Source organism: Canis lupus, chromosome 4 (genome assembly GCF_048164855.1).
Source record: "Canis lupus baileyi chromosome 4, mCanLup2.hap1, whole genome shotgun sequence".
NCBI classification, from domain to species: Eukaryota; Metazoa; Chordata; class Mammalia; order Carnivora; family Canidae; genus Canis; species Canis lupus.
The window spans coordinates 88,027,695-88,054,490 of record NC_132841.1 but is presented as its reverse complement, the minus strand read 5'-3'; the positions used below and the strand labels follow the sequence as shown (position 1 = coordinate 88,054,490).

General features: G+C 44.8%; 1 long non-coding RNA gene across 3 annotated transcripts; it reads right to left on the bottom strand.

The window, feature by feature from the left end:
- Nucleotides 1–1,584: 1,584 nt before the first annotated feature.
- On the bottom strand, nucleotides 1,585–25,387 carry LOC140631647 (uncharacterized). 3 transcript variants are annotated; one of them, XR_012029181.1, is made up of 10 exons: nucleotides 25,183–25,387; nucleotides 24,679–24,848; nucleotides 23,667–23,855; nucleotides 23,145–23,299; nucleotides 22,628–22,749; nucleotides 21,979–22,187; nucleotides 20,217–20,271; nucleotides 17,718–17,834; nucleotides 4,699–5,096; nucleotides 1,585–1,679 (listed from the first exon to the last, which is right to left on the bottom strand). It is a non-coding gene; the product is annotated as an uncharacterized lncRNA (long non-coding RNA). The 3 variants fall into 3 exon arrangements; XR_012029183.1 differs by having other exon boundaries at nucleotides 23,151–23,299; XR_012029182.1 differs by lacking the exon at nucleotides 21,979–22,187.
- Nucleotides 25,388–26,796: the final 1,409 nt, after the last annotated feature.

Sequence of the window (26,796 nt, the reverse complement as noted above, 5' to 3'; positions counted from 1 at the left end):
GGGGAGGGAGGGAAAACTGAACGGGAAAAAATCAGAGGGAGACAAAGCATGAGAGACTCTTAACTTTGAGAAACTGAGGGTTGTTGGAGGGGAGATGGGTGGGGAGATGGGGTAACTGTGTGATGGGCATTAAGGCTGGCATGGGATGTGATGAGCACTGGGTGTATACACAACTGATGAATTGTTGAAAACTACATCTGAAACTAATGATGTACTATATGTTGGCTAATTGAATTTAAATTAAAAAAGCAAATTCTGTAAGGAAAAATTACAAGGCATAACAAAAGAGGGGAAAAAAATCCCACAATTTGAAGATGCAGAGTAAGCATCAGAACCAGGAGTGGCAGGGATGTTGGAAGTATCAGAATGAGAATTTAAAACAACTGTGATTCATGTGCTAAGGGCTCTGACAGGCAAAGTAGACACCATGCAAGAACAGATGGGCAGTATAGGCAGAGCCGTAGGAAGCCCCAGAAAGAGCAAAAAGGAAATGCCAAAGATAAAAAACAAGGAAACAAAAATGAAGGATGCCTTTGATGGCTTTATTAGTAGACCATGGTCATGGTCGAGGAAAGAATGTCTGAGCTAGAGGACATAGCAATAGGATCCTCAAAACACAAAAAAGCAGAAAGAACAAAGACCAAAAACAAAAAGGAAACAGATCAGTAAGTCCAAGCACTGGGGACAATCCAGAAGATGTAGCATCCACCTCATGGGGCCACCAGAAGCTAAAAGAGAGAAGAAAAGAATCAGTTTAATGGTGAGTATTTCTAATCCACCTTAATAGATGAATTCTGTCCATTGAAGGCATAGTTCACTAGCAGGGTGCCGTAGAAAGTGAGGAGTGTAAATAATTGAAGCTTCCACTTCCTTTGTGACCGGAATCCCACTTTCCACTGCAAGCAAATGCCTCAGTCCAAATTCCCATTCCTAGTGAGTATTCTGATAAATATGAATAAATGAGCTGTGTGCCAAGTCCTAGAAGGTCACTGTCCTCTTTCATGCGGGTGCACCCGCCATTCTGGTAAGCCAAGAGTCATAGCTTAGGGGTTCTGCAAATACAGAAGTGAGTGAAGCAGATGAGTCGGGAGAAAATACAGAATCCACCCCATGGAAAGAATTCATATGGAAAAACTCCACATTTTTCTGGGCCCTAGAGTTCAGGCTTTTTCTTTGATCTGCATTTTTAGTACATTTTTAGTACCTTCTCGGTATAGTCACTTTTGTTCTGAAATCCACCATTAAGAGGCATCACTTAGGGCCTGAGCTTCAGGGACAGAGCCCCTCAAGCGCAGGAGAAGTGGGCCTACACCATTACCCCAGGTCTTCTGCACTGTCTCTGGTACCAGAACAGAGTCTGAACAAGTGGCTACACTGGTGACCAGGGATCTGAGGCTCATGGTCATCATGCTGGCTACAGAATTGGGGGAGGTGGGCGGTGGGGGAGGGGTAATTTATATGGCCCAGCATTGACCCTCTGTCCCAGCTAGGCGTAGTCCCATGTCTTAGGGTTCCCCAGAGAAGGAAAGCCAGAAGGAGATATTCGCATATAAAGAATATTTATTATAAGAAATTAGCTCTTGCCTGATTATGGAGGCTGAGAAGTTCCAATCTAGAGTCCCAAGCAGGAGACCCAGGAGGGCGGTGGTTGTGGTTCTGGTCTGAGTCAGTCAAAAGGCCTGAGAACCAGAAGAGCCCAAGTTTTAAGTTTGAGTACAAGGGTATGAGGTCAATGTTCCAGCTCAACAGTCAGAAAAGCAAAATCCCCTCTTAATTTTTTTTTTTGTTCTATTCTTCAATTGATTAACTAAGGGCCACTCACATTAAGAAGTCTTATTTGTTTTACTCAGTTTGCTGGTTCAAATGTTGATCTCATCCAAAAACATCCTTCCAGACACATCAGAGTAACGTTTGACCAAATGTCTGGACACACTGTGGCCTAGTCAAGTTGACACACAAAAGTCATCGTCAATTCCTGGCTATCTGCAGTCATGACCTGCGGCCTCCTAAGAGGGATGGATTCTCATCCACAGCCCCCCCGCCGGGGAGAAAGGACACCCATATGCAAAGGAGAGGCTCTGGCCCCTGCTATTTCTGAGTTTGGCCTGGAATTGGTAGGAAGGTCACACAACTGCGATCCCTCCCCACTGCTGCCCCTTTGTAGGAGTCCATGGTGATTGACCCCAACTCCCTTTCTTGATGATCATAGGTCTGAATTATTTTTACATAACAGTTTTGAAAACCACAGTGACTCAATAGAAATGAGCATGCAAAAGGACACCTATTTGCCTCAAGACAGGCCTGCGCAGCTCAGGAAGCAAATATTTTATGTGCTGCTTCCTCCCATGTTTTTTAAGTAATAAGAGGCATATTCATAATATGCATAAGCATCTAGGTGTCACTTTTCTGGAACCAGAACACTTAAGAAGTTAAAATAGATTCAGAGATCACGTAATTCAACCTTCTCAGGAGAGCAAATGGGGTCCTGCTGTATGGAGTCTCTCTCTCTCTCTCCTTCTCTCTCTCTCTCTCTCTCTCTGTCTCTCCCTGTTGTCTCTCTCTCTGTCTCTGTCTCCTGAGCATCCAAAACCCTCATAAATGGAGGATTCCTCAGTTCACAAGTCTCAGTGGGAGACAAAGCTCGATTCTCACTACAGATGTTCAAAGCCCTAGACTTTGACATCCTTAGCCTGCCTTGTAATTCTCCCAAATTCCGAATTGGGAGCTTATGGTATAAAAAAGTAGGGAGGTTCCAATCCGGTGACCGGTGGTGGCAGCCGTGTTGTCAGGAACCCCAGGCTCAGCGCCGCCGTGGTGGCATTCCTGGTCAGTTCTGGAGGTAGCTGTGCTGCCCCTTCCCGACTGGCGGTGCAGGGCTTGGCCTGGCCCGGTCGCTGCCGGCATCTCCTGTTCCTGAGCAGGCGTTTGCCGGTGGCCTTCCTGGTTACCACGGCCTCGTGTCCTAAGAGCTTCCCCACGTCTTCTCAATCAAATACTTGTCTGCTTAAGTCCGCCAAAAGTTTTGTTTGCGTGTTGTTTGGGGTTCTGTTTTTTAGTTTCCTGCAACAAAAGCCCTGTTACGTAACCCACTGAGGACAAGTGATCAGAATGGTCTGCGGCAGAGCAGAGGAAGGAGACATGGACCTTCCAGCCCCATGTGATTGGCCCCAGCCTTGCTCTCATTCCAACAGCAGCATTTCTAGTTCTAGTGTCTTCGTTCCCCTGGGAAACACCTGTTGTCTCCACCTTTCTTCTCCACCCTGAGGGAATGAAAAAATAAAGTGGGATAAGATAGAGGATCCGTGTTGCTCAAAATACTGTGAGGTACCTTGTAGACGTGAGAAATAGAGAGATTCGGTGAGAAATCGGTTAGGGAGCAAGCAGCCTGAGACTCACAGTGTGTCGATGGCTTCAGTGAGCTGGAAGCTTATCTCCTTCTCTCATAAAACAGAGGGGCACATGGCGGGAGACCCAGGCCAACCTCCGTCTCGCCTCCCCTTGACTGCCAGCATGAGGTGCCCGCCTGATGGTGGCTGTAGTCAGAGTCTTATTGCAGACAGATGGCCCAAGAGCCTGAAATGTTTACTACGCAGCAGACGGTCACTGAGTCGTCCTCGCCCGTCTTAGCCAGTTCAGGCCACTGCAACAAATAGCATAGAGGGGCAATGAGAGCCGCTTCCTGGTTTGCAGATGGCGCTTCTTGCTGTGTCGTCACAAAAGAGGGAGAGAGGGAGAGAGTGTGCGCTGTAGTCTCTTCTTCTTACGAGGACATTCATCCCATCATGGGGGCTCCAGCCTCATGGGAAAACCAACCACCTCCCAAAGGCCCCATGTCCTGATATCATCACTTTGAGACTTAGGGCTTCAGCATATAAATTCTGAGGGGCACAAACATTCAGTCCATAGCACCCCCCCTCCCCCGACTGCAAAAAAAAAACCGGAGTGGATACCATTCTTGGTTTATTTTTATTTATTTTTATTTATTTTTATTTTTAAAATTTTTTTAAATTTATTTATGATAGTCACAGAGAGAGAGAGAGAGGCAGAGACACAGGCAGAGGGAGAAGCAGGCTCCATGCACCGGGAGCCTGACATGGGATTCAATCCCGGGTCTCCAGGATCGCGCCCTGGGCCAAAGGCAGGCACCAAACCGCTGTGCCACCCAGGGATCCCCCATTCTTGGTTTATATGGACTGAGATGAGGGTCTAATGGGAAGTTGGGGGCAGAAAAGAGATCCCTGGGTTTACGCAGCAGCCGCTGTACTGTTTTGACCCCACCCAACCCCCAGAGTGGATGAATGACTTTGCAGAGGCAGGATCAGTTCTCAGCTCCAGGCCAAGGCAAAGTCCTCTCCCTGAGTGGCACACACACGTGCGACTCTGCAAGCACTGGGCACAGAGGCTGCAGTGCCAGGAGATGGAGGCTTGTATCTTGCAGTTGTCCAGCCAGATTTAATACCCGATTATATAAGATAATTGCATTGTAATTCTTAAGAGCAAAATGAATTCTGTGTTGGCCTTGGTGCCTCTTGAGAATTAGTAGAAATTATTCTGTAACCAATATCCCAAAAACTCCCAAGAGAAATAAAGGATCTCTTATGCTAAGGAGGCAATTATGAAATCGCTCCTAAAGCCAAGATTTCATCTACTAGTAGCTCCATTGATTATCTCCAACTCCTTTCTCATCTGCTCGCTTACCTCCCGTTCAAACCAGCAGAGGTAATCCGCGGTATCCACGTCAGGGACAACCAGTGCTTAGTAATGTGATATGTTCCAGCTCGTTCCAAAGCAGATGCATGGTAATTATAAACGCCTTCCGCGAATACGTTTATTACTGATGTTATCCTATAACCAGAACAGGCGCCTTAACTTTTAATTATCTTCTCCTTCAGATTCTGAAAGCAATTTTTGTAAGCCATGTAATCTTCACCTACATCTATCATTTTAAGGGGCAGGCCGCCCACCTCTTCAAGCACATAAAATGTGTTTCTTTTCCATCAACAGTGGTCAGTCTGGGTTGGCTTGTGAGGGTCGAGATGGTTTCACGTCCCATTAATTGCGGGTTCTTCGGACTGGGAAAGGAGCGATGAATCGCCCTAATGAGAGCAACAGAAAGGACAATAGTTATTTGCAAAAACACTTTGACAATTACAAAGTGTTTTTACATAAAGTTTTTTTTTTTTTTTAAAAAAAGCACCTAAACCCTACAGCTTATCTTTGGGTTGCTAATGCCAACCCTGAGCAAATAATGTCGGTTGCATTTTTTTTCTTTACCAGAAAGGAAAATCCTACAATGGTCTCAGTAGAAGTTCGCCGACTTTTTTCAACGAGAAAAAGGGGCAAACAGCTCCAGGTGTGTCTGATGGAAAGCAAACTACCCAGAAAGATGGGCTGAATAGACAAGGTCACGCAGCGGGGATGCTGGGGAAACTGGGAGCATTGGTTTCTCGGAGGAGGAGTGGGGCACAGGCCGCAGGGAGCACCGAGGCTTGCAGTGCGGGCCGGGAAGCAAGCCGGGTCGGGTGAGGATGCGGGGGTGCCGCTGTCTACGCAGCCGGATGCTGGAGAGGTGAGAGGGCCTCGCTGCACTGCGAGGGGCAAGGCCAGGCCCTGCAGGATGGTGGCCCCGGCGGCCTCCAGCCCCACAAGGGCCGTGAGCGGGCCTACCCCCCAGAGCCGGGCCCCGGGAGCCCCAGCCCGAGCCCACAGAAGCTCCCTGAGGAGGAGGAGGAGGAGGAGGAGGAGGAGGCCCGAGGACACATGGAGTGGCCTGTGCCGCAGTCTTGGCCGTGGCAGGTGTCCCGGCCCAGGACGGCCTGGCGGCGACCGGGCAAAGGTGCTGGGCGCGGGCCTCCGCTGGCGGGGACACTGAGGGCCGGGGGCGGCCTTTGTCCCCTCACCCCCCGCTGACGTGGAGCTCATCGTGCTTAGTAGTCATGAATGTCGGAAACCAACCAGAAAGGCAAACGGACTTCATCTGAATTCACTCCGGTTTCCCCAGGTCACATACGTTGTTCCACATAAGGCTCCGGGGAGGCAGGCCGCTGGGCCCCCACGTCACCCCAGAGCCACCTTTCCGCTGCTCAGAGCCTCCGGGTGGAAGCCGTGCAGGGAAGCATCCTGGGGACCCCCACCCGCCCCACTCTCCCCCTTCCTGCCCTGCTCGGGGCTGCACAGCTCAGCTCGGCACTCCTGCCCCGGACACAAGGGCCCACAGGCCCCAGCCTGCCCACCTGCCTGCCCACCTGTCTGCTCACCTGCCCACCCATCTGCCCCCCGCCTGCCCCCCGGCCTGCCCACCCACCTGCCCACCCATCTGCCACCCGCCTGCCCCCCGCCTGCCCGCCACCTGCCCGCCCACCTGCCACCGTCAGCCTGGAATGCGGCTCGCTGTGTGACCCACCTGGCACCTAGATATGGTTACGTGCTGCAGCTGAGCAGTCTCACAGCACATTGCGCTTCCTTTGTCTACACCGTAGTGGTGACATAGACATTTATGCCACCGCAGGGCTCTAGACACGGTCCTGGGAACACCCGCGTGGCCACCCGGAGCACCTGTCTGTCTCTCCACCAAAGTATTCAGGCCATAGGTGGCTGTAGACAGGTAAGCAGGTAGGCAGGTAGGCGACGAGCGCGTAGATGGAGGTGGTCACACTCTCGTTGCCATTTCCCTCCAAGGGGACTATGAAGTCCCAGGTGGCAAGCACCCAACTGCTGATAGGGCCGCGTGAGCCCGTCAGTGTCTGGGTGCTTTCTCAGGAGCCGTGGCAGCAGAGGGGAGAAGCGCACGAAGCGTCATTTTGCAGGCATGCCTGGCACGACCAGCCGGGGCCATGAAGGGCTTTGCTCGGGAAGGAAGAGAATAAACCGCTCAGGAGACAGGGGTGTCGAGGGCCAAAGAGACCGTGCGCCGGCTGCACTGGCTCGCGTGCTGGCAACCGCTGTGAACCGATCGACCCCAAAAGGAGTAACAGCTTTCGCACCACGGAAGCTTGCGTCCTGCAGACCAGTCCCAGCCTGGCAGGCTCCTGTCTTGTCCACATAGTTTCTCGAGGGCTTGGGAAGCTCTGCTGTCTTCGGTATGTGGCCTCCGTGGTCACCGTGTTTTGGCCCATCGCATCACGAAGAGCTTTGAGGAAACCATGTGGGCAGTGTTTGTAGCCCAGACCTGAAAACAGGCCTTATCTACCCACAGTCCTTTGGCCTCAACTCAGGCATGTAGAACACTAAGTTTCCACTGCTACTCTGACAAATTAGCACAACCTGATAGTTAAAACAATATACATTCATTCCCTTACAATTTTTGAGGTCAGAAGTCTGAAATCATTTACACTTAGTCCGAAATGAAGGTGTTAGTGGGACCACGCTCCTTCTAGAAGCTCTAGGGACGAATCTGTGTCCTTGCCCTCACCAGCACCCAGAGCGGAGCCCCTTGCATGGCCCCTTCATCCTCCATCTTCAAAGCTAGCAGGAGCATCATGCTCCAGCCACTACGTTGCTTCCTTCTTCTGTCCAACCTCCCTCCGCCGCTCTCACACAAGGACACTTGTGACGTAGGATCCACATCTCGACACTAGAGCGTGCACATCGCATAGTCCTTTTCTTACAAATTGATGAAATCACAAACCTAGGTTTGGACTTTAGAGATGAAGAGCTATTCAGAGTTCTCCATGTGGCTCGCGTGGATTGTAAGCCTTTTGCTTTGGGCTTTGCGGACAAAGTCGTAAACTTTGTTATCTTCCATTTGTAAACCACTGTCTTGTGACGGCGAGGCGTCTCTGCGAAGAGGGGAGTCTGAAGCTGATGCAGTCATTATTGAACCCCTGATGAAAGGATACGTTAATTATCTCATGATAGCCTCCAGTGGTCATGGATGTAGTCGACATTCCACCATGGGGCTGTCGGTAAGAGGGTGGCCGGAATTTATCGTTCTTTTTTCCTTCTGATTCAGATCTATTAAGATGTATAGTATTTTTCAAAAAGTGGAAGAGAATACAAGCAATGTAGAAGAAAATAAAAGTCTACGAGAAGAACGGTGCCTTTAAAATAGGAACGGTAGCCAGATATAGTAACGGTGCGAGCAGGGGAAGTGAGGACACGCAAAATATAACGCATGCAGATAAGACTTTAAAAGCTTAATGAAATGGAAAGTAAAAGAGCATTGGCAAAAAGTACATGTTCTTTGCAAAAGAAGATATTGTGAGCTTACAATTTAGAGTTTTAAGAATTCCTTGTCATTTTGTAACATGAATAATGGTGTAAGATTTGAACTAGAAGGTCTTTCATATTTCTTCCAAGTCTAAGATTCTCTATGAAATCCAAGATGGCTATGTGGTGCTAATACTACATTATTTCGTACTGGTAGAAAAGTACATTTCTAGCACATAGATGTAGGTGGTCTGACTCTTTGCTCTGACAATAATACGATATAAATAAGATAACGACACATTATTTTGTATTGGTAGAGTAATGAGGTACTCTACCAATATTCCACCCTTCATTCTGTAACTAAGTTGAAACACTACGCTAAGAGACTCACCAGTGCAGGTGCGCACGCGCAGCACACACACGTGCCCATGCTCATGCTCGTGCATACGTTTTCCTGAAATATCCAGTGAACAGAGATTAAGGGCCGTTGGGCAACGTAAGATGGGGATGCATCAGCTAATCGGTTAGTCATTGAATACGGCCGTCCCATATGAAGAGGAGAGAATAAAACCCTATATTCAGGAAAACATCGATATACTGACAATTGTACTTGGAGGAAAATAAGGCCGATGTAAGAGACAGTGTCACAGGGGTGTTTAGAGAATGAAAGCGTGTTTTCAATTACTCTAATCTCCAGAGTCAAATATTTAGAGCATGACATCACCCTTGACCAATGAAATGTCAACACCATTCTGCTCTGGTGCATCTCCCTGGGGCCCTCTCAGCTGGGTGGGGCCGGAGAGGACTTCAGACAAACAGAGCCAGACAGAAGGGGCAGTGGGCAGAGCTCAGAGCCAGAGGTGGGATGAAGAGAAATTGCATGTTTTTCAAATATGTTTATGGGAATGGTCAGTTCTTCTTCTTCTTCTTTTTTTAAGATTTTATTTATTCATGAAAGACAGAGAAAAAGGCAGAGACATAGGCAGAGGGAGAAGCAGGCTCCAGGCAGGGAGCCTGATGTGGGACTCGATCCTGAGACCGCGGATCACATCCTGAGCCAGGGGCAGGTGCTCAACCGCTGAGCCACCCAGGCGTCCCGGAATGGTCAGTCCTATAGTGTATTTCTTACACTTAGATTAAGCAAAACTTTCACTTGATGGGAACATTGCCTTTGTTAATGTATTGGGATTCTTAATGTGCTGAACACAAGCACTGAACTTTCCAGAGCTCTGAATATGAGCCGGAGGCTGAGTATATAAGGCAAATAGGAAACCCAAGGCTTTTGAATGGAATTAGACATCTTTGGCAGAAAAATCAATAGGGAAACCTTTTAAACACAAGGATATTGGGTCCTAAATCAGATACATGGAAACGGAATCCCTATGCTCCCTGCCGCCCACCTACAGGCCAGACTGTCCCAGTTCACATATCTGGCTTTAAAGGCAAAATTCTTTGTGGAAGATCGACCTCTGTCTGACCTTTAGTTACCCTTCTCTTTCCCTCAACCAGGAAATCTTTTTCTAGAAGGCAGGTGTGGAGAGTCACACTTTATATGGATGTGAGGGTGGCCCTACTTTGATCCACTGTCCATTGTTCTCCAGGGCTAATTTGTTCGAGCTTGCTGCCCTAAGGCCCTACTCTGTAGGAACTCCCTGAAGGAAAGATTATTTTTTCTCATAGGATCCTTGAAATTACAGCTTTTTAATTTGAAATACTGTTTTTCATGAGTAGGGCGGTGTTGGTAATGCTTGAATATATTCTATTGCCTGCAAATTGCCTTGTATTTTTTTCTACAACCAACTCCTACATTGAGATATGGAGTTTGCTCATTAGGGAACTCACTACCACTAGTTAAATCTAAAGTATTTTCCAAGTCTTTCTTGATGATGACCCATATATATGATGTTTTAATGCCTATTTATGAAGTTATGACACGCGGCACAGAAACCAAAAGCAGAGACTCTAGATCCAAACATCCTGGGTTCAAGCATCCTAGCCCTGATGCTTGATGGTCCGATTTAATCCCTTGACACCTCAGTCCTCTCTGCAACCTACTTCATGGGGCTGTTGTGAGAGTTATGTGAGCTAATAATTGTAAGGTGCTTAAAATGGAGTCTAGGCAGTAATAGGCACCTAATGTGGATGAGCTTTTATTACTCGTTTCTTTGGGTATGTGTAGACTAAGGGAGGCTTTAAAAAACAAAAGTACTTCCTACTCTACCTCGTTTTCTTTTTCCTTAAAAAAGCACAATGAATAAACAACTGCATGCCTCCATCTATACATTGGAAATGGGAGCTCAGCCAACCTTTAAATGAAACATGGGTAGATCTGGGGAAATATAAGCCCCTTTCACAAGAGACTCGGTCATTGTTTTTTGTATTTTCATTAGGACGGAGTAGGGCAGGAAAAGCCTTCATTCCTCACTCTACGTAGACCCCCAACCTGGAGAATATTGGAATCTTAGGCGTCACTCATCACAGTTGTCCTAGGAACTTAAGGAACAGTTCTGTGTATCTCTGAGTTTTGAGAAAATTACAGGGAAGACAAATCAAGGAGAATCAAAGAGTGTGGAAGAGAAGCCAACATTTACTGAGTGCCTATTATATGCCAGACCACATAATACACACTTTGCACATATTATCTTCTGACAGGGCAAGGAGTTACTGACTGCATCGTGAAGACGAAGACATCATGTATGAGAGCGTCAGGATTGGAGCCCGGGACTGTCTGATTCTGGGCAGTCTGCTCTTTCTCCCTCCTCACTTTGCTTCCATGGGACACATATTGTATGTGTCCACTGTTAAGAATTACAATCCTAAGCAATTGAGGCAAGATCACTTTTCTCTGTAGGTTTTTTTATTTTTAATCAGGTAAAATAATGGTATGTTTTAGAAATTTTTTTATTCAAAATAGTAAAAACGCATTTTTATTCTTAAAATATTAACATACATATTTTCAGGACAGGTCTCTGAGTTGAAAACTTTATTCTTTGCCAGTGTAGGATAAAGCATCGCGAAGCTAAGCCAAGCAGCTGGTGGGTTGCCTTGGGCCTACGGAAAGGGAGGGAGCCCCTGCAAATGTGTTTAGCTGTGAAGTTTCTTTTCTGCCCCCAGCTTTCTCGAAACATAATCGACATTTATCACTGTGTAAGTTTAAGGTACGAAACGTGACGATCTGATACAGGTGTATATTGTGAGATGATTACCGCAGATAAGATTAGTTAGCACATCCTTCACCTCCTATGATTACCACTTTCTGTTATTGTGGTGGTTGTGGTGAGAACATTTAGAGTCTACTCTATGAGCATCTTCCATGGATACAACACAGTATTGCAAACTATAGTCATTATGTCGTCCATTAGACCCCTAGGATTTATTCATATTTTAACTGGAAAGTTATACCCTTAACCTTTCATCATTCTTCTCACCCATCCACTTCCTGACAACCAGCAGCTATTCTCTATGAATTCAACTTTTTTAGTTTCCACATATAAGGAAGATCATACACTATTTTGTCTTTCTCCATCTGACTTCTTTCATTTGGCACAATGCCCTCAAGGTTCATCCATGTTATCACAAATGGTAGAATTTTCTTTTTACGGCTAAATAATATTCCATTGTGTGTATATACAATGCATCTTCTTTTCTCGTGCATCCATCAACAATGGATACTTATCCGGTTTCTAGTCTTGGCTATTGTGACTAATGCCAGAGTGAATGTGGAAATACAGGTATCTCCTCAAGATAATGATTTCACTTTCTTTGAATATGTACCCAGAAGTGGGATTACTAGATCACATCCAAGTTCTCTGTTTAATTTTTTAAGGAACCTCCATTTTCTTTCTTTCTTCTTTTTTTTTTTTTAAGATTCACTTATTTTACAGAAAGAGAAATCACAGAGAAGGAGGGACAGAGGAAGAGGGAGAAAGAATCTCAAGCAGACTCCATGCTGAGTAAGGAGCCTGATGCAGGGTTTGATCCCATGATCCCAAGATCATGCCCCAGCTGAAACCAAGAGTCAGCCACCCAGGTGCCCCTCCATACTGTTTTCCGTAGTGGCTGTGCCAGTTTGCATTTCTAGCAACAGTTTACAAGTGTTCTCTTTTCTCCACATCCTCATCAGCACTTACTATCTCTTGTCTTTTTGATAATAACCATTCTAACAGGTGTGAGGTGGTATCTCATTGTGGTTTTGATTTGCATTTCCCTAATGATGAGTGATGTTGAGCACCTTTTCACTGGCCATTTGCATGTCTTCTTTGGGAAAGTGTCTAATTCAGATCCTTTTCCAACATTTTAATCATATTGTTTGGGGGTTTTGTTTGTTTTAGTTTTATTGCCATTGAATTTTATGAGTTCCTTACATATTTTGGATAACAACTCCTTATTAGATGTAGTTTGCAAATAATTTCTCCCACACCATAGGTTATCTTTTTATTTTGTTGAACTGAACAAAATGATAGGGAGCTTTCTTTATTCTTTTTTCTTTCTTTTTTTTTTTTTTTTTTTTTTGATAGGGAGCTTTTTAGTCTGATATAGTCCCACTTGCTTAGTTTTTTGCTTTTGTGGCTAGTGTTTTGGTGGCATTGCCAAGACCAATTTCAAGGACATTTTCCTCTATGTTTTCTTCTAGAAGTTTTCTGGTTTCAGGTCTTACATTTAATTCTTTAATTCATTTTGAGTTAATTTTTGTGCGTGATGTAGGCTAGGAGTCCAATTTCAATCTTTTACCTGTGAATATCGTTTTCTCAATGCTATTTATTGAAGAGAACACTCTTTCCCCATTATTCCTTGAGTAGTCTTTGCTCTCTTGTCAAATATTAGTTGACTGTATATGGAAGAGTTTATTTCTGGACTCTTGATTTTGACCCATTGGTCTATGTGTCTGTTTTTATGCCTGTACCAGACTACTTTGATTACTATAGGTTTGTAATATAGTTTGAAATCAGTAAATGTGATCCCTCCAGCTTTGTTCTTTCTCAGCATTAACTTTAGAGTTGTGAAGTCCCTAGAACCTGGGAATTTGGATTCCAATGCTTCTGATAACAGTTGGCCCTATATGGGAAATGCAGGTACTGTGACCCCCACTTATTCTCAGAATTGGGGATATCAAGAAGACCTAGCATCTAGTTCCTGCCTACTGGTCTCAGCATGACCATTCTCTCCCCATGTCTCCCCAGGCTCACTTCTAACCCAGAGGGAGACAAGAGAAGATATAATTCCTTAAAGATATTCCCAGGACTCACCCCAGCCCATCCTCACCCTCACCTCCAGGGCACATGGACCACCCTCAGTCAGGGCCATGGTTCCTCCCGTTTCTGGAGTGCTATTTCCAAGGACTTTGGGAAAATTGTGCAAGATGTGAGGGTACACTGAAAAATGTTTTTGAATTAATGAGATGCTTTGGAACCACACAATCTCCTGAGATAATATTCATTTGTTGATTAAAGAAATATACTTCTGTATATATAAATGCTCTCAGAAGTCTCTTTCCAAATATTTTAAAAATAAATCTTTTCTTTTTGGGGGTAGGAGGACATACAGAGAATATGATTTCAATAATATTACTTATTCATTGTCATAAATAACTATTGAGCTGTACAAGTGCTCTGAAATTATCTTTTATACATTTTATATCTTCTGCCTGTAATTAAATAATACCTCAGGACATATACCAAACAAAAATGAACAGAGAAACAAGACCTGAGTCATGCCAGCCACATAGTTTGCCCACTGGGAAGCAGCCAAAGCACAGACTAAGGACATAATCCTGGGGTTAAGCCAGGGGATACGATCTTTTGTTTTTCCTATGGCCAGACATGTACATAAAGCATTTCCTTCCTCCATGCATTTATATCCAACTCTAGGGAAGATCCAGGGAAAGAAGTAGTGCCTGAGATACTTCAGTGGCTAAGAAATTTTTTGGGGGGTAAGACTGGTGAGTATCTAAATGGAGTCTTTAAATAATCAAATTGGATTTGAATTACTTTATTTTTATTTCATTTTATTTCAGCTATATTGAGTTACAATTGACAAAAAATTGTAAGATACTTAAATGTACAACATGATGATTTGTGCATATTAGAGAAAGGATATGTTTTTTTCTCTATTAGCTGTATTTGCTAGGCTGAATGCAAGATGAAAAAATTTGGAACAGAATAATTGTAAGATATTAAGGCACTCTGAAGAACATGGCCACTTTGTAGAATAAAAATTGATAGAATTTCCTACTCCTGCTAGAGCTATCTTGAGTGACCTGTGCCTATATTTTATGTGAACAAAGAGCTGCCCTTAAGAAGATTGTTTGAAAATATGAACTTTCACCTGAATTCTATGCTTATTTTATCTGATCAGACTCCTGGTGTTACTCTGAAGATGGGTCAGAAGAGGCTATCACTGAGTACATCCATGTATCCTGAAATAATCAGAGCGTGTGATGAAAAACATGACCAGATTCCCATTTCCGAACTAGATTCCTAAAGGAATCTATATGCACTAAGGAATCTACATGCAAAGTCCAAGAATTTCTTTATATGCATAAAGAAAATGTCAGGGAAGTGCATTATCTTATTGCTAAATAAGGCTTCGACCCCTCGGTTCCCATCTTGTTTCCTGTTTCAGTAGCCTAAGATGGTTCATGTGTGAGCCTAGAGGGATATGTTTGCCTGCCCAGCGTTAAGGGATAAGACTAGATTCAAAGAACTAATGCAAACTGTATAGAGCAATTCCAGGCATATAATACACACTTTATGAGCATTTAACACCATTATTATCATCATTATTATTTTAAATGATAGCCACCCTCCTCTCCTGAGCAATAAGCTTCAGTCTCCTGGCCTTGACTGGATGGAGGAAAGGCTGCATTATCCAAAGGGGAAATACTGTGATATTGCAAAGCATTATCTTTCTAACCTACAGTTCTCCAAATAGTAGGTCTATTTGTTTGTTGGCTTCTTTTGGATTTTTGAAATACAACAGAGACACAGCTATAACCTAAGACTGGTCAGTCTACGTTTGGAGGAAAGCTGTAACCACCTCTCAGTGAGGTTTCTTAAAGCAGCATAGATGTATAGACAAGCCCCATTTTTCTACCCACTACCCTGAGGAACATTCTCACTTAACTTTGGGCATCCACAGCCATAAAGGGGTGTTTTGGGGACAGTTATCCCATAATTCCCTGTGTTCTTAAGACAGATAGACTCAGGTCTTTGACCCACAGGTAGATTTTAGAGCATAAGGTAGGCACAGATAGAGCTATCTCTTCACAGTGGAATCAGACAAATGGTAGCTCTAAGGGAAATAACGTCTGAAGAAGACATCTACCTCACATCAGAGCCAAATTAGAGACGTAAATCAGAACCCAAAGCATAGATAAATCTGCTGGTTTTGTAGAGAGAAAAAGTTTAGGGGTTTATTGAGGAATACTCGTATAGTATTTCTTTCTAAAACAAAATAAAACCATTATTACAGAGGTTTGCTTCTGCAGGCAGCCACAGCTGTATACAATATGTAAGTATGGGTCTCAGGCTCAAAAACCACATTAAAATAGAGTTAAGAGCCTGGCTTACATCCATCAAAGTTTGGGTAATTTCAGGGTTACGCCAAGCCACAGAACACCCTGCGTAGTGCCAAGGCTCCTCCACCCATCTGGTTCTTTATATCGGGCTGTTTGACTGCCAGTCATTTCGAATCCCTCCAAGCAGAAGGGCTGGAAAGCGGAGTATGGTTCAAGACTCCACTGTGGTTTCATTCTCTCCTCCACTGCAGCGAGCGCTAAGCCCAGGAGCGGGCCACCGTACCTTCCAAGTCTTTGTTTTTGAAGGAATTGCCCTGGTCATGAGTAAGACTTTGGAGGGTGAAAAATCGGGATGAAACAAGGTGGTGGTGGTGTTCAGCACCGCGCTTCCCTTGGGGGGAGCAGAGAGGGAGACCAGATCTGAAGAAAGAAAACCCAGGGACTAACATGGTGGGATCCCTGTCCTGGGGCTGTGGATGTGGAACCAAGGGAAGCCTCAGCTGTATCTAAGCAACCTCTGCCTATGATACGGACGTAGGGGTCTCCCCTCCTGAAGACCGGAAAACATTTTGTTGTGGATTGTGTGCGAATACTGTAGCTGATGGAGGCTTTAGACTTGAACTAACAGAATAATGATTAAGCACTGATTATATAAATATTCTCCAGCTAAATTCATCATGTGCCTTTCCACATATGTGATGTATGTGCAAGTGGCAGGAAACATTGTCTTCTCTGACAGATCTTTTAATTGGAGGAAAGTGACTGCATAACAAATTGAGATATCACAGCTTAAAGCCCCCGTGGTGATAAATATTTAATATGTATCCACATATTTTGCTGTGCTGGGTGTCAGCCCTACCTCCGCCTTACTCCTCCTTTGTGACCTTGGGGAAATAATAACTTTCTTTCCTATACTCGTTTCTCTGCCAATTACATAAAAATAATTACTAGAAAAAGTTATAAAATCACATTTAATTTCTTCAAGCACTTTGGGACTCATTGGCACCGCCAATCAATATGTTCTATAATAAGAAGGAAAAAGAAACATCTCCTTATATTGGCCAAATTTTCAAAAGTGTACATCGATCAGTATCCGTGTCCTGATAATGCTGCATCTCTCATCACAGATGAAACTGCTATCTAGCGAATTCGGTCACTCTGGACTTTTCTAACCATTTCTATATTCTATTTCTGCCTTCAAATACCTTTAAATCAGATTATGAACTATTGAGCACGTCATAAATACAAGGCACTGGAATACAGTAAGGAATCCTGATACAGATGCGTGTCAAAAAAGGATAATTATTTAAGTTTACACACAAGTATAAGATATTGTTTTCATGCTAGCAAATATAATGAAGCTTATTTACAGCACCCTTCAAAGAAAGAAGAAATGAACCTATCAAATGAAATAACTGCATGTGTGTGTATTTGGGATCTTGGATAAGTTCTTTCCAAGGACCTCCATTTCCTTACCTGTAAAATGGGGCAATAGTAGTACCTAATTCATAGGTTTGCTGTGAGGACTGGATGAAGATTGTGCGCATCAAGAATTTATGAGTCTAAACCATGAGTGCTACCGTGAGCTCAGTTGTGCTGGAGCCCCAGTACCCCAGAATGTGACTATATTTGGGAATAGGGACTTGTAAAGAGGTAATTAAGTTAAAATGAGGCTGTTGGGGTAGACTTTGACTTAATATGACTGGTGTCCTCATAAGAAGAGATAAGGACACACAGAAACACCAGGGGTGCACGTGTGCAGAGGGATGGCCATCTGTCTGCCAAAGAGGGGATGTGGCACAGATCCTTCCCTCATGACCTTCAGAGGGAACAACCCCGGTGCCACCTTGATCTTAAACTCCAAGCCTCTAGAGCTTTGAAGGAATTAATTTCTGATGTATAAGCCACCCAGTCTGTAGGGTTTTGTGAAGGCAGCGGGGGCAGACTAACACGAGTGTTCAATATGTATTTGCTCCCCAGAGATGAGAAAGGCAGAGAGGGGGAAGTGAACGTGCACACGGGCCACTGCAGAAGAATGGACGTGGTTACCTACCCCATACCCCCTGAGTTGACCTTCCTAGATGACCTCAAGGAGCTCTAGGTTTCTGGCACCAGAACATCATTGAATTGTCTTCTCCAGTCAGTGAGGAAGTTCTGGGAAGAATCACCGCTGCTTGCAGACAGAGAAAAAGCAGAGCATCCTCATTAATATCACTTTATAGATTCATTTGGAAGGACACTGGGCTTCAAATCATACCAAAGTAACACACAAAACAAAAGGAGCTCTTATTCTCCCCAAGTCTATTGACCATTTGCAAGTATAAATCGATAGTGCATTTTCAAAACGCTTTGTTTCCTTTATGAATGTCTTAATTTCTCTAGGCCAGAGAATCTTAGAGTCCAGAGTAAAATAAGATAAGCCAGGAAGATACGAATCAGGGTTTATTCGTAGGGACCTCATCAATGCAATCATTACACAACATGTTCTTGGCAGGTCAGTTGGGTAATGTATGCACATATGTAATTCCTTAGTACAGACCCAGCCTGCTAATATATGTCACTCTGCAGTTGGGTCCAGGAGGCTAAGAGAAATCAGGCTCAGAGCTCTAAGTCTTTGCTGTGTCATCTCGACAACAACACAAATTCCACAGAGATCTAATAGTGTATTGCTGCCAATATCTGGATCCTTTTATGGCTAAGTGTTCTCTTTCTCCTTTGCTTGCAGCATAGTTTTAAAATCATGTAGTGCAGCTTACGTCTGGGAGAGCCCAGATGATATCTCCGTATCCTGAGGTCGGACCCCAACAGCCCATCAGTTAGCACATGACCACTGTGGGTTAAGCATGTGACGTTTTAAGTACTTCATTAGCCTGGGGCCGTGTTCCCTGGGGCGTCCCTCTAACAAAGGGTGTTATGGATGCTTCCCAAATGTTCAGTTGTTTTAAATCCTTCTTATTAAATGTAGACAGGCTGTGTAAGGAAGGGAAGCCTAGGGTTTTAGATGGGACCCTTGGAACCTTCCAGTCCAGGGGTGGCAAATAGATTTTATTGCAATTGTTAAGTCTTATCAATTGATTGTGTCTACCCAGAGCATGATGTTGAAGCTGTGCCAAAACCAACTGTGGGCTCAGCAAGAAGTAATGCTGAGGTTGTTACTGGGGTCCGTGGTGGGCGCGAGGTTGGGGGGAGTAGAAAGACATACTAAGTATTTTCCATCGCTTAGTCAAATCCTTTCTTCTTGTATATGAGGAAACTGAATTCCAAAGATATTATTTGATATTCTCAAATCGTATAATCAGTTACCAAAAAAAAAGCCGAAGTCAGAATCAATACATCCTGACTCCCTTCCTACCACATCACTGAAAAAAATCTTAGTTGCATGAATATAACTTAACTCTGCCCTTCAGGTGATGCTACTGGTCTTCATTCTCTAATGAAACCATAATCCAGAAAGAAGAACTAAAAGTTCCTCCCTCCCAAACACCCATATATCCCTTCTTCCCTCAAGGACGTATTTACTCTGCATTTACTTAGAGTCATTTTTCTCCTGAGACCCTTTCCGTGTTAGAAACAGGAGATAAAGTTTGTGTTCAGGTAGTATTTACTCATCCGGGAATGGGGGAGAGCGATACACAAAGTCTGAATTCTGTATGTTGGAATTTAAGCTATTAAAGCGCCTTGAGTTCTTTAGAAAAAGAATTTAAAAACGAATATTTCCTTTGTTATCAATATGCCAAACAGGTGAGAAAACATGAATCTCTCTACGTAAACACAAAATGTTCTGCGCAGGAACTGAGTGAATTAAGGGGGGCGGGGGGGGAAGGTCGTACAAAGGATAAAAATAAACGCTGGTGAACCTTCTGCAGGAATGAGCGAGGAGTTAAATTCTAATTCTTTGTAGCAATTATTTTTTCCCCTTGGGAAAAGACATTAAGAACTTTTGCGCTGCAATGCCATCTATTTTTTATTGCGCCAATGAACAAGTACATCTTTCCAAACTGCCACTATTCATCACTTTTAAATAAGAATAGATGAGTTTGAAAAGATATGAAGATTCATTAGTCCCAGCTCTAAATATTGCAGGTGAAATTATTTCCATTTCCAGACTCAAAGAAGCGTCACATAATATCCTTGAAAATTACGCTTCCAAAGAACGTGCCCCTTGTTTGGACAAATGCAAAGGCCACACAAGGCCCCGTGTTCGTTGCCCCAGCCCCAGTATCGTGTGTACCACCAATTTATCTATTTATTTATTTATTTATTTATTTATTTATTTATTTATTGCCAATTTAGAACAACATTCGATCTTGTAGGAAGGAGTACTTTCTTTATAATGAGACCATCCAGAAAGCTGGGGCGGGGTGGGGGAAGACGAGGGGGAGGAGTTTGAAATCAATAGGATATTTTAATGAAGTTGTGTAGTCAGTGGACAAGTTTTATTAAGATCCACTCCCTTCCAACCACATTAACCTCCAGACGCCAATAACCGAGGCAGTATTTACTCCGGAGGAGAAGCTGGCATGAGGAGCCCTGAGTTCCCCCAAGCACTTACCTACCCAGCACTGTGGAGATTGACATTTATTACCAGATTCATCATCCCAAGGCTCCTAAAGGGGGGATATAATCTGTAAGCGGAGACAGATACTGAGGGCATAAGCGGGGTGAGGGGGTTCAGTGCTCTGGAAGCAGGACTAGAACTATCCCTTGACTCCTGTACACTAGCCCAACACCCTACTTGGTGACCAAGCACTAGCCCTCAGCATCCTAACTCCTTTGAAGGTCTTCTTTTTTTTTTAATTATGATAGTCACAGAGAGAGAGAGAGGCAGAGACATAGGCAGAGGGAGAAGCAGGCTCCATGCACCGAGAGCCCGATGTGGGATTCGATCCCGGGTCTCCAGGATCGCGCCCTGGGCCAAAGGCAGGCGCTAAACCGCTGCGCCACCCAGGGATCCCGAAGGTCTTCTTTCAAAACAACCAATCCTCAAGGATACCTAGTGGCTCCGTCAGTAAAGCATCTGACTCTTGATTTTGGTTCAAATCACGATCTCAGGATTGAGCCCTGCAACAGGCTCTGGGATGGCCATGAAGCCAGCATAAGATTCTCTCTCTCTCTGTCTCTCTCTCTCTCTCCCACGCCCCCATCCATCCCCTCCCTCCCTCCCTCTCTCTCTCTCTCAAAACAAAACAACCAAACCTCTACTCCAGTATTGCCATTTGTTTTACCACCATAGGCCCAGGCCCTACACGGGGCACACCTAACTCTCCCATGCAGAGGAAGGGCCAGTCCTACACTTTCTTGGGGTGGTGTTTTGAGCTCGCCACGGAGAATAAGACATGGATGGGGAGGGATCACCATATCCCATTTGTGGCATTTACTTTGTCTTGACTTCACTAGGCCTTTGTTACCTACATGAGGGAGGGCGAGAACTCTGTCACGCAGCCTCGCCCCCACAGTACGTTACACATAGTAGGTGCTCAACACTTGTGAGAAGAATGACTACCTAATTGAACGAGTTAATGGGTGGGTAACAGCTCCCGATGGAGTGTCCTCAGCCGCCAGTCTGTTTCTGCCTTGTCACTGACCTTCTACCACCTGAGCCACTTCACGGACAAAAGTACAACCTCCCTCCCTCTCCTTTGCTCACCTGATATGCCCTCCCCATGTCACCCGTACTGACTTGCCACAATGTAATGAGGGCCTCGGGAGAATGACTCAGCTCAGTGTTGCCTCTAGATGTCCCATGACCTTTCCTTCTTCATCATTTGCTCATTGCCAGTCTGAGTCATTCAGCTTCTGGCTTAATGGAAATGGTGTTTATGCCGTATAGACTACTCTCCATCTACGTCTACGTCAAAAATGTTTGCATACATGCATATGTATATATAATTTATATGTAAATAAAATGTGTATCTTTGTATTCTATATTCGTATTTGTATTCTTATACGTATATAATGTTTTTAAAACTCTCCCACAGCCATTGTCTCATTTGACTGACACAGCACCTTCTGGGAACAGCAGGATGTACCGCGTGAGTCTTAGAGGAAGTAGAGCTGATGTAACCAAGGTCACACAGCTAGTTATCCAACAATTGGCAGATGCATGTCCCACGTTCTTTTCACTGTGCCACCCACTTCTTCAATTGCTGGCTGACCTGTTTCCACTCTCAGGGCATAGGCATGACTCATGACTCAGTTTCAGCCAGCACGAGAGTTGTGGATAAACTTGACAGGAGCCTCTTAAACCGTAGTAGATTTTTAACCCCCCCCCCAAAAAAAAATACCTGAAATAGTTAATGTTTGGAAAATCCCACCTCACTGAAATCTCATCAGAAATGGAAACTCCCCTTCATTCATTGGTAAGGATTTGAGGGGATGGAGGTAGCATAAGAAGCAAGTGTCATGGGAGCTTCTGGAGGTCTTCTGTCCCAGGAAGGAAGGATCCATTGTTGAATATGGTCCGAGAACAATCCCACAGCCAGCATGGCAGGGGCACAGGTAAAGGGCTGATGGGCCAGGTGCTCTGTTTTGAGAGAGGGAAGTTGGTCCAGGAGGGAGTGGTAGGTGAAGGAGTTGAGAGGAAGACAGAGAGGAAATGTATGTCAGAGACTGGCTGAGCGGTGGGGAATTGCTGTGTCCCAGGAGGACCAAACTGCCGCATCATTGGGGGGACCATTTGGATCCCCAAAACATGCCTTATTTTTATTTAATTTAGTTTTGCAACTGTTTTAAAATGATTTTTTTTTCCTGAATCCATTTCTCTGTGTGTTAAATGGAGACAAATTTACCACTTCTCAGCTATGGACACCAAAAAAATGTTTTAATTTCCCTAAGCCTCATATTTCCACTTTGGAGAAATAGAAAGACTGAAACCTGCCACAGTATTGTTGTAGGGAATAAAATGAGATGATCTGAAGCCTCGAGGGACAATACTTGGCACAGAGAGGTGGCTTAGTTGTTTACCTTCTGAGTGGGATTTCATGCGCTTCTGTCCTTCATACTAAGCACACATTTACAACAACCGTCTTGGTTCCCAAAGTGCAGATCTCCTGGAAACACTCATCATCATTTCTTCAGTCTAGACCCTAGATAGACAGGTAGATGATAGGTAACAAATGGGCAGAGGGGTAGAGAGAGATGGAGAGAGACATGGTGGAAATTTTCTTTTTAAGATTTATTTATTTATTTGAGAGAGAGAGAGAGCAGAGGGAGAGGGAGAGGGAGAGGGAGAGAATCTCCAGCAGACTCCATGCTGAGCGCTGAGCACTGAGCCCGACACAGAACTCTTTGATCTCACAACACTGGGATCATGACCTGAGTGAAAATCAAGAGTCAGACACTCAACTGACTGAGCCACCCAGATGCAGCCCCCTTCACCTCCACGGAGAAATTAAAATGAGAGAGGGGGAGAAAGAGAGAGACAGGTAGGAAGGAAATGGAGATTTATGGATAGGGAATTGAAAGATTATTCTTGACTCACCCTCACCTCCATGAGACATTATCATTTAATCCCTCTGAATCCAAAACCTGAGTAGTTGTAAATGGCATTGAGACTTGGGAGATTTCTGCAGGTCCTGGTCATTTATATTTCTTGCTTGTTACTGAGTAATGAGATATCACAGGAAAGTGGAAGTCCTAAGGGAGGAAGAAAAAGTTTTAAACCTACTCAGAAAAATGGGCCCAAATGAAAACTGGAGTGTATTTTTCCCCAATTTAACTGTACATTTTCAACCCTCTATCTCCATCATGACTTCAATAAATGTCTCTTCCCCTCCCTGCCCTTACGTCCTCCCCCCTGTCATTTGTGCCCATGACCTCAGGTTTTATGTATCACTGGGAGGTAAGTAAAATTAGTGTTTTTGTGGATTCCAGGAGTGTTAAGGTTCACACTGGGTGGATCAGGATAGAGTCTGGCTGTCATAGGATCTTGGAAGAAAGAGCCCCATATAGTGCAGTCCATCGAGATTGGATGCCCTGAAATAATCGGGTGTATCTCACGCACCTGGAGCAGGAAAGCATCTCAGGTGATGATGTCCTCACTGGCCATTACCAATGCGCAGAGGGCACATGCAAGAAATGGACATGACAACTTTGAACCGAGTGGCCCAACACGTGTTGCTGACTTAAGACTGGTGACGACAGGATTTATGCCTGTTGATGGCAACTGGCTTCATTCTCCCCGGCCAGACCCCTGGAAGAAAAGTTTCATTCCCAAACTTTTCCAGTTTTGTCAGAAACCCTTTTTCAACCACAAAATATTTCATGCCCCCTCGCCATGATTACAACCATGGCCAACATTTTATCATGAGCCAAGCCCTGCTTATGTGCTTTCTGTATATTGATTCTGTTAATGTTCATTCCATCCTTGTGAGGAAAATAGTATCGTGGCATTTCACAGAGGAGAAAGCCAAGGTAAGGAGAAGCTAAAGAGCTTGCCCAAAGTCACAGCACAGCTAGAGGGGAACTGAGTTATGACCCAATTCCAGTCCCTAGTCTTAATGGCTATGCTATCCTTTCTCCGGATTGTAGGTCAACTTGCACTGCAAACCACAAGGACAGGAGTCACATAAGGACAGAAGGATTCCATATACAACCAATACGCTGGAGGTATTATGGAAAAATAATACAGTGGAGGTATTATGTATTTGATCCATAAACAACACTTGAAACAGTATGTGACTGTGTAGACTTCCTCTGATGGGAGGGCTTACCCTGACGATGCATGGTCAGACCACCCCTGTGTCCACATGGCCCCAGGGCTTCCTATTCCAAGGCCCTGTCATAGTCTCTTGGACCCTGGCTGTATATTGGACTTAGTTGTGTCCTTCCGGTCAGGGATTGTAAATGTTTTTATGCACTCATCACTTCGTGCACATAATAGGTGCTCAATTAATGTTTTTGGAGTAAATGAATGCAAAAGTCTGCATATAGCTCCTCCTTCCTCCACTGAGGGTGTTTGCCAGTACAGATGACTTGGAAACAAGTAGCTTAGAAGGTGTAATCAATGATTATACCAGGTCTTTTAAAAGAGGAGACCTCGGGTTGCTCAGTGGGCTGGATGTCCAACTCTGGATGTCTGCTCAGCTCAGATCTCAGGGTCGTGAGACCAGGCTCCACATCCAGCTCTGAACTGAGCTTAGAAGCTACTTGTCCCTCTTCCTCTGCTCCTCCTTCTACTCATTCTCTGTCAAAAAGATAAATAAATAAAATATTTTTTAAAAAAAACATTTAAAAAGTGTTTACTTAAAGAGAAAAATGAAAGGAAACCTGAAAGAGAGTGTGAGAAGCGTCCCCTCCAGGGACCAGTATAAAAAACATGGCACAGGGTGGGTTCCTGGAGCCCTTTTCCTGGGTCTCTAATAAAGCAGTTCTTTGGGGATGGTAATGGACATTATGGTCTATGAGGGGTCAGCGTCAGCAGACACCTTCAGTGAAGATGGCAAGCTCTTTGGCCAGTTCTGGTCTGAAGGTGCTGAGGCCCTGAGTTTCATGTGGAACGAGGACAGGGTAGGACGCACCTTCCTCAAGCCGTGAGAACCACACCACGTTGGCCGCCAGCAGGATGACTTGAGGTGGGATCAAGCTGCTGAGGCCTCTGACCCTGACTGGCTGTGTAACAGAGGCTTGCAGCTTCAAGTCAAGTTGTGGCCAACCCACAGGAAATCTTTCCCTCCCAGGCTTCTTCCAAAGGCATGACGTTAGGTGGGCTGCACTCACTGCAAATTACAATGAGTAACACTGGGAGATTTCAAGTTTGGCTTTATGGGTGTGACACTGGACATTATGGGGTCACAGGAGCTTGGGGGTGGGCTGGAGAGACCAGAGCAGCTCTGTGTTCCCAGCTCTTGGGTCTGCCTGCTGGGGGACGTTTGGGGCTTTGAAGTAACTCCCTCTCACTCTTAGAAACAGCTAAGCAACCCCAGAGGGCCCAGCCTGAGCCCAGGATGAGACAAATAAGGGAGCGGGGTCTGGGTTATATCATTAAAAATGATCCATGAAAATTGGATAGCAAATCACTGATACTGAGATTTTTTTGGGGGGGGGTCTGGAATTGGATTATATGTGCAGACCCCATTTATCACTCATTACAGTATCAGAATTAGTATCCTAGCTACAGAGTGCGGATGCACAGAGGGAAAGGGATACAGAGAATGTGCCCAAACAGAGTCCCTTAAGGGGACTTATGTCAGAGAGGACCGTGCTTGAATCCTCGCTCAGGAAGCCCATTCTGAGCTGACGATGCTCCGTCCTCCTCCGTGATCTGACATTCCACTCGCCTTTACGCCCCCGCGCGTGACCTTTGGATAGCTTTTCCTTACGAAACGAATCCTGGTGCCCACGCCAGGCATTCAACAGAGCAGCACAAATCGGTCGCTGCCTATTAAAACTTTAAACTTCTCAAAAACGAGAAACCGAGAAAACCAGCATGGGCGCAGTGCGGCGGATATGCACACAGAATCAACCATTTGATTTCGAGTAGAAATAAATCAAAAGCAGACACTTCCCATGACCAGAGATGAGGCGGTGTCTGGAGCCAGATAGCAGCAGGTTGCTAAGTATAAAGTGCACATAAAATCCAATTGTAAGTTGGCTGACCACAGAACACGACTGGATTCACTTACTGCTAATTAGGACGAATAAAAAGAGACACTAGGAGATGTGAAGCTTGGGATTGTGGGTAGAGAAAGCCAGTGGATGGGAGGAAACCCATTTTTCCTGGTGTTTTGGAAAATCACTTTGCACAGAGTCGGGTCCATTATTTATGTCCTGAAATTTGCACGTAGGAAGAAGCAAACATATTCTGATAAAACTACACCCCAGGAAGCCCGGTCGCAAGGGGTCTTAGGGGTCCACGCTGGGAAGGGTGAGTGGGTTTGGCTCTCTATTAAAGAACGGATCTTCTGTTCCTGGCCTGTATAGAAAAGCATTTTTCCTTCTGCCCCAAGGGATAAAATGCACGCCACGGAGTAACAGTCTGGATACGGTCGGCGGGGGCTGGAGTGATGGCCTGGCGGCCCCTGGATCATTGATCATTTTATTTGTACCTCCTGGTGCTAACTTCTCTTTCTTAGGGTGATTTCTCTACCCCTTTGCTCTATTTAGAAAGGAAATGAACTGCCAGGCTCCACCAT